This window comes from Octopus sinensis, linkage group LG11 (assembly GCF_006345805.1).
Source record: "Octopus sinensis linkage group LG11, ASM634580v1, whole genome shotgun sequence".
NCBI classification, from domain to species: domain Eukaryota; kingdom Metazoa; phylum Mollusca; class Cephalopoda; order Octopoda; family Octopodidae; genus Octopus; species Octopus sinensis.
Genome location: NC_043007.1, coordinates 29,726,747 through 29,736,166, shown reverse-complemented (window position 1 = coordinate 29,736,166; position 9,420 = coordinate 29,726,747).

Below are 9,420 nucleotides of genomic sequence, written 5' to 3'. Positions count from 1 at the left end.
TCAGTTCTGCACTTTGACAACTATATATATATATATATATATATATATACATGCATAATACATACATACATATATGTGCGTGTGTATATGTATATATATATATATATATATATATATATTATATATATATATATATATATATATATATATATATATACTGATAGAGAGATAGATAGATAGATAGATAGATAGATAGATAGATAGATAGATAGATAGATAGATAGATAGATAGATAGGTAGATGAAGCTAGGATTGAAGTTTTCCTTAGAGTTTTAACCCACCGAGAAAATTGGTTCTATTCTTATCGCTTGTATTTGAGAAACCCCGAACCATATTCATTCGACAATAAAACATAGATCGAGGAAGAAATCTTTTTGCTCGACATATACATATATATATATTATATATATATATATATATATATATATATACACACACACACACACACACACACACAACACACTACACACACACACACAATATAATTATATATATATATATTTATAATATATGTACAGATATTTATACATATCAATATCTACATGTACAACTCGTACCCACATGTATATGTACACATGCACATCCATATATACGTGTATCTGTATGTATTATCGCCTCTGTACACGCATACATACATTCACGCATATATACATACTCACACATACATATACACGCACATATGCATGCACTCATATACACACGAATATAATTAGATGGTTGTGATATTCGAGTATGAGTGAGATCAGGAGTTAAAATGTGGATTTATACGGTTATTGGGATTACCTAAGGGGTATTGTGGAAAAATCGTGGTAGAAGCCATATCTAGAAACTGAGGTCGGGTGTAAGCATGTTCCCCGAGGAAAATCCAGCTCCAAAAAAGCCTCATGATAGCAAAGGAGAATGGGTACCAGCCAGTCCAAAAGCTGGGGTGGGCTGCACCTGCTTACCTTTGTTGCTATGGCATTGAGGTATATCTGGCCACCCCCATTAACGGGGACAAAACCCGGATTTAAAACACTGGATGAAGATAATGAGTTATATGACATATTATTCCGTTGGTTTACATTTATATTGTTTTAATTATGTTTCCATATTTGAACTCTGTCAATATTTTCGTACGATTTGGGTGTTTCTGTCAATTTTATATCCTTTCCTATTATTTAAATTTTTAGGTGAAATATTTGTTTAAATTTATTTTCAGCAGTTAAAGTTTATATTCAATATATATCGATCTCTACTGGTTTATTCCCATGTCGCGTTGTTTTAAAACGATTGAAGCCTGTTTAGTGAAAGCGATCTATTATTCCTGTAGTTCACGTTGGGTTTGTTTTAATTATGATTTTGTGTTTGAAATATATTTTATAGATTATGAAGTCACAATATCCACTGATCTATGTTCTTTAGTTAATCTATGTTTGAAGTTCTAGGTTTGTCACTTCTTACATTATTATTATTATTATTATTATTATTATTATTATATTATTATTATTATTATTATTATTTTATTATTATTCGTTTTCTGTATTGATAACCTTTACTTTCGATTGGGTTCACTAATTTTTGTGTAATACGCTTAATTCTCTCGTTCGTTTTATGTTCTATAATTCTAGCAATCTCCGGTTTGAGGATATTTGTATGTTTTATTCGTAGTTTTTATTCCAAATTTCCAAGTATCAAAGCTATAGCGATGAAACAATTTATGTCTGAGATTTAATCTTTGCATTTGTAACAATAAGCAGGTGAAGACGTATTGGACATTCTGTGTCAACCCTTCGGACCCTGTTTCTTTTCTATTGATCCCCGGGCAGTGTTTATGTTTTTAATACTGTTTACTCCGTCCGATTGAATGATACTGCCCCAGGTATCGAAACCACGATGGCATTCGTTTCGCAGTCGATGGTGGAAGTATGTTTGACGTCCTCTTTGTCAGTTAGTCTTTTATGTCTCGTGTTCTCATTGTTTTAAATTGACCTTCATTCTCGTCGGGGTGAAACCGTTAAGGGGTTTCTCCTTTCTTGTTTATGGTATATTATATATTAATATTGTGTGATCTTCTTTCTTGGAGGTTATAATTCTGGTAAGGGTAATATTTGTTTAAAGGTGCCTGGCTTAGGAATATTTTGTTGCTTTTTATGTATGTATATACATATATGCAGGTCTGCCAAGTTTGCGCCAAAGCTGCTTTCAGTTGACCAAAAGGACACTCGGGTCTCAGTTGCACAAGATCTCCTTGATTGTGTCGAGAACGATGAGAACTTTTTGAAAACTTTGCATAGGCCTCTGAGAGGGTATCGCCAGGCTTCTGGCAAAATTTTGTACAGATTCTCTGCCCAACTTTATCTGTCAATGCGAAGGTCACACGTTACACACCTTCCTTCCAGGCACTGTTGTAAACGGAGGAAGCGAGCTACAACGTTAAAACTTAGTGAGCCTGCACAACAGAATTTAAGGTCAACCTGTGCTAAGCGGCTTTACTCTACGTGCTTCAGCTTCGTTACTATCGCAACAGTCCGGATACTTACTGATCAGACCGCGTATATAGATATTTGTGTGTGTGTGTGTGTGTGTGTATGTACGTATGTATGTATATATTATATATATATATATATATATATATATATATATATATATATGTGTGTGTGTGTGTGTGTGTGTGTGTGTGTGTGTGTGTGTGTGTGTGTGTGTAATATATATATATAGAAATGGAGCAAAAACGCAATAGAGGCCAATAAAACATTCGGCTAGATAGACTATACAAAGGTGGACAGGAAAAAAAGACGTGTCATTCGTGGCCTTCTTTCCTCAGTCAAGTACCATAAGTCACGACCGTTTCGGGCAATATATATATTATATATATATATATATATATATTATATATATATATATATATTTGTGTTTTAATATTTCAGTTAGTCATTGCGAGGCTAATAACTAGGCTCTCTACTATGAGTCCTCTGCATCTTATGTCAGAAACAGCTGTAAAGTAATAAAGTTCATAATCATTTATTCTTTCGTCTTCTCTCTTTCTCATTGATATATATATATATATATATATATATATCTGTGTGTGTGTGTGTGTGTGTGTGTACGTATATACTCATAACAAAACTAGCACCAGTCACTTCTTTATTGAGCATCGTCAGCCGTCGTCTGCTTGCTCCTTGATGGTGCTTTCAACTCAAGTTAATCCGATTCAAATGGAATTTTCTCATTGATTTGCTTCTTTCTACTGTTTCAAATTCTTGCCATTTTCCAACACACTTGTTCTGGACTAATCCGTATGGAGGATTGTAATAATGGAAGACAGAACGGTTTACCTTCTTTAACGGTGAATCCCGGATCATCCTCCTGTTCCGGTTTACTATTTCAATTTCCATCTTCCTTTTTATGTTTCCGATCATTTGATGACGTCATCTTCAGTCACACACTTTCGACAAACCCTGTTTCGCAAAACTTGCATTCGAAATCTATCAGTTATTTCACCCCTACCATCGCCACCAACCACCACCACCACCACCACCACCATCATTATCAAGACCTTCACTACCAAAGCACCTGTCCACCATCATCATCATCATCATCACAACCAACACAAATAACGCGATCGCCCCCATAAATACAGCATCACTACCACCCTTATCCCCACAAATATTACCTTCACCACCACCACCACAATTACCAAATCCACCGCCACCACCACCACTACTGTTATCCCTATCATCACCACCACTACCATCATGACCAGCGGCAGCAGCAGCAGCAGCAGCGCGGTGGCCGCAGCAGCAGCAGCCTCGCAAATATTTTATAATTTCCGATGTTTGTTAGTGTTCAAAATTATTTTATTGTTTATTTATTTCAATGTTAGAAATATTTAAAAGATAGGGGACGAGGATACAACACGAACGCCATCTGCTGGGGGAAAACTTGATTGTTATGGGCGAGCACAAACAGGATCCCTTGTTGTTGTTATTTGCTCCAGGTCAGCCCAAATCAGACAAACTTAGAATAAAAGGGATTCTGGCCGTGAACATCGCATCTGTTTAAAGTATTGTGGGAAACAACACCACATTGTCTAATGTCGTCTTTCCAAAGTGTGATTTGGCTGCTGTTTCTAGCAGAGCAAGAGCTTCTCTCCCATCTTTAACTGGTACACCCTCCTCTCTGGGTATTTTTAGTTAGCAAACAAGATTAAAAGAAAATGTAGAAAACCGGGTTATTTCTGGTGAATTACACCCAGGAAAATGTATAACAAAACCTGTTAAATAATTCTTTACGATTTAAAGCTTGCAGCAGTTTTAATAAAACAAAAAAGCAAGCGATTTACGAATATATTTTTTAAAAGTAAATATGGAAGCAGAAGAATGAAACTTTAAATGTTAAGTTTGATGCAATTGTAAATCCTGGCAGCAGATTTAGCAGAACTCACTGAATTACAAAATTCTTTTTCTTTTCTTCCCTTTCTTTGGTTAAAATGTCCAAGTACATATCGTCAGTTCGCTGACCTTTTTCTCAAGGCCATGATCACTAGAAATAGCTTAAGTCTTGCTGCTGCCCACCAATCTTTCTTTCAGCGATCAAGAACAAAACTTAATTTAGTCCTAACATTAAAATTAGTATTTAAATTCTTCGGTTAATCGTTGCGAAATGAAGAAAAGAATATTCAAGGCCTGTGCAAAGAGTGTTAATAATTAGGTTTGGTCGGCTGGAAGCAAAACTTGGTGAAACTACTAATTTCATCAAAAACACGTTCGAATGCTTTCTTTCGTTGATCATTTCAGTTCCTAAATAATTATTTTATAGTGAGAACCCAGAAACATTAAAATTTCATGGGCTTCTCTCACTTCGTAACAAGTTTGAAATATTTTCTTGGCTTTTCTTTGTGTTAGATGTGATCAAAAAAGGAAGAGCTCAGCCAACGCATTTTCACGCCCCCGAGCAATGGATGCTGAAGACCTGCGTGTTATTCGCGAGTAGCAGTTTGGCCATCGCTGTTATATATATATATATATATGTATGTATGTATGTATATATATATGTATGTATGTATGTATGTATGTATGTATGTATGTATGTATGTATGTATGTATGTATGTATGTATGTGTATATATGTGTGTATATATGTGTGTATGTATGTATGTATGTATGTATGTATGTATGTATGTATGTATGTATGTATGTATGTTTGTATGTATGTATATGTGTATATATAAAAATGCACTTGTAACTTACTCTAAAATGTCTCAAACTGATTCGGTAAATGACCAAAAAGACTTAGGAACGTCAGGGAAACAGGTCTGACTTGGCGGGTGTCCCAGTGTACCGCAATATTCCCCTGATATAGTTGCCCCCCTCTGAAACTCGTCTCTTTGGTAAGGGTCAAATAAATGAACCTACTTATGGTTACACTATCTTTTGGAGAGGCCTATCTAAGGGTCAGCGTAGAGAATCTGGTGTTTGGTTTGCTCTCAAGAATACATTAGTATCCTTCATTACAGAATTTCCAAGTGGTATATCTGAACGAACCATTTCATGCCGTACAAAACTGACAGAAGGTAGGTTTCTTACCGTTGTCAGTATTTGTGCATCAACAATATCCCATGCTAATGAAAATTGTAGGACAGTTTTATGATGATCTAGCACAATTATTGAAGGAAGTACCAATTTCAGACAAGCAGGTCATATTAGGAGATTTCAATGCAAGAGTTGGAAAGGACTGCATTTCATGGCCTGTTTTAGGTCGACATGGGATTGTAAAACGTAATAAAAATGGAGTATCTCTTTTGATGTTTTGTACTGAGAATAATCTGGTTGTCACCAATACTCTCTTTAAGCAGAAAAATAAATATAAAACCATCTAGATGCACCCAAGATCTGAGCACTGGCATCTCATAGACTATATTTTGATCAGAAACGTGAAATGAAAGATGTTTAAGGAGCAGAGAGCTGGACTGACCATCGTCTAATGCGTGGACAAATAAATTTTTCGATAATGCCTAAAAATCGATAATCTGGTCCTAAGGTACCCAAAAAGTTAAATGTTGCAAACTTTAGATTATCAAGCAACTTGCAAAGATTCCACGATGCTATAGAAAGTATCAATAGATGCTATAGAAAGTATCAATGTATGGGAAGATTTCATAACAAAAGTATTTCAGGATCAGTTCAAATATTGTTATTGTTGTTGCTGTGTAACCCCGAGTCACCCCCAAACAAGCAGATTATGAGCAAAGGCGCTCTATTTAAGACCACCTCGTCACTAATTCAAAGTCTAGGTGAGGAGTGCATGGCTCAGTTGAGTCAGTTGAGGGATGGAGGCCTACATCACGGTTTTTCAGAGGACTCAATGCTTGGTAGGAATTTACTCTCAAACAGGAGACCTGAATACTTGCATCGAAGGCGTTCCATTAAAGACACGTGATTAACTTTACCAACGAAGCCAGGGGAAGGTCTCACAGACTGTCTTCCAAAAATGTTCTTCACCAAATTACAAAAGGCTTTGGTAGTGGTTATAGGAGGAGGTAGAAGACATTTGCTCCAAGCTGCCGTGCAGTGGGATTGACCCTGAAACCATGTAGAAGCGAAGTGAATTTCTTAATCACACAAACATGTCTGCGTCTATTGGCTGTTTGATTCAATTAATCATTAGTTCATCTGATAGAAATAAGTCACCATTCCTATTGAAGAACATTAGAATTATAGGTGGTGATGGTGATGATGATGATGATGATGGTGGTGGTGGTGGCACGTCGGTGGTAGTGGAATGATAACCGAGATAAGTAAGAGAGGCAAGATGGCCACCGTCTTTGCTATAACTACCAAGCTAGCCTTGCATGCCCACACACTATATCAAGTAATTTGACATTTAAAAAATAACATAAAAGTCACACATAACAGAAAATATTTAAAAGATTTCTAACTTGTTCAACTCCAATGAAGTTATATCTGATAGCTGTGAGTCATGGAAGGAAATCGGATTTCTGGAAGGAAGCCGTCTTAAATTTCGACTAAATTCAATTCCAAGTTGTTAGTTTAAAGACTTGCTTCGATTCAATTGCTAAGTTATTGTGAAGAACACTCCACTAAAGCGGTATATCTACTAGAAACTTTAGCATTGTCACAGTTTGGCACTAAGAGAATTCTAGATGATCTCCTCTGGGGAAACAAGAAGGTTGTTTTTTTTTGAACTGCCTGCAAGATCTTCTAGTTGTTGTTAGTGATGCTATTGTTGTTGTTTTTGTTGTTGTTGTTTATTTCCAAGCCAACTCTAATCCGGTAGACCAGATGCCGCCATGACATTTGTAGATATGTCTCACATCACATTATCCAACGAATCCTTCTATTTTTAAGAGAATAATTTGTGACTGCAGAAAATATCCGCTTCTTGTTCTCGCAGTTTCAGTGATTATTTTGACTTAAGATCTGACGAGGAAGACTTTTATACAATAATCCCCCACAAAACAACGAATTGGTCACCGATGATCTGCCTTTTTATTTCTGGTGCTACATTGCGCCGAAAGCGACAAACATTTCTGAAGTTGTAAGAAAACATGAAGTCAACATGGGAGCCCCTCCACGGGATGTCTCCATCTGCTAGAAATAACAGCCTTCTATCTATCAAGTTACATTTTTCCATCTTAAAAAAGGAATCTATCTTAAAAAGGAATAACAAATTGGATAATGTAATCCAAGACAGACAGTGTCATAAAGACAAACATATCGAGAAGAATAAGGTTGGAATGGCTTGAATCATAGATTAAACAGTCAGTGATTGAATGGCGACAGCTGATACAGCTTTGATCGGACGTACTGGTGGATAAGGGTTAACCTAGGGTTTAACAACAATATACTTAAAGTAGACTGTCAAATACATTCACCGTTTCACGCAAACTGTAACCCAGGGCACAAATGTTTCGCGGGAGAAATTGGTCTACTCTGATCTAAGGCTGAGGATGAGACTAGCTTTTCTTTTCTTTCTTCCGACTGAATACATGAACTCAATAAGCAAAGGAAACAGTCGTTAAATATGTAGCGTTCCCTCTGCTTACATAGGTAAGTCGTAAGTACGTCACTGAACGCCTCTGTGAAGCTGTACTTAACCATGGAACCTAGATATTGTGAGTCAGACTGAGGTAATTGAAAGCCATTTCGGCTACAGACCATTGCACGAACTAGAACAGTTGTGGGAATCTTTTCAGAGTCAGATCTACGGCTAGAAATAGCTCACAAATTCCCCATCAATGAGATGAGGGTTGAATGTTTTAGTAACAATACGACAAGATTTTGTAGGCAGTTTTTATTAAAAAAATCAGCCTCGTTGTGTCTCCGGAGGAGACTGTCTCGAATCCTCTTAGTGCTAAGTTGTGACAATTTGTCATCTTTTACTTGTTTCAGTCATTAGACTGCGGCCATGCAGGGGCAATGCTAAAGATTCTAGTAGATACACCGCTGTAGTGGAATGTTCTTCAGAATAACTGAGCAATTGAATAAATCCAAATCTTTAAACTTTGGAATTGAATTTAGTCGAAATTTAAGTAATATTGATTGGAGCGAATGAGGGAAGTAGTAGGCAGCTGGTGAGGTGGGAGAAGCAGGGAGAGTCGTAGTAGTGGAAGATGAGGTGAGACTGAGAGAGGAAACATGTCTTTCACTGCCCGGATTCTAATGAATGACCGTCTTTTGGTCAAGTTTTATGATGCTTATATCTTTAACAGCCGCAAGGCGGCGAGCTGGCAGAAACGTTAACACGCCGGACGAAATGCGTAGCCGTATTTCGTCTGCTGTTACGTTCTGAGTTCAAATTCCGCCGAGGTCGACTTTGCCTTTCATCCTTTCAGGGTCGATAAATTAAGTACCAGTTACGCACTGGGGTCGATATAATCGGCTTAATCTGTTTGTCTGTCCTTGTTTGTCCTCTCTGTGTTTAGCCCCTTCTGGGTTGTAAAGAAACATATATCTTTAACAGCCGTTCAAGAATTTGGACCTGAAGATCTCCATTTCCAGCGACTTCGAGGGCCACCTCCCAGTGGTGTCAGGCGTCAATGAAGAGCCCTCGATAACAAGACGACGAAAGTTTTTTCCTTTTTCCAAGGTCTGGGGTCTCCCGCCCCTAAGCCCTCGACCATCACCTAATCACCCTTACCCGTCTTGTTGCTTAACAACAACATCAGCAGTTATCGTGACACCCGATGTGAAGGCAGTACTTTATTGCTGGTGTTTGCAGGGAAGTCCGCAATGGAGGACAGGTTAGTATTTTTCATCCCCTCCCACCAAAAAAACTAAAGAAACCTATTCTTTCCTGTCGGGCCTGGGTTCTTAACAGGTTTACAGAAATAGTAAGTTTTAAATGAGGGTTTTATATCAGATTTGTTGGAATGATTGACAGCCATGTTGGAGAAGCACCGAAAACCAACAGAAAAATA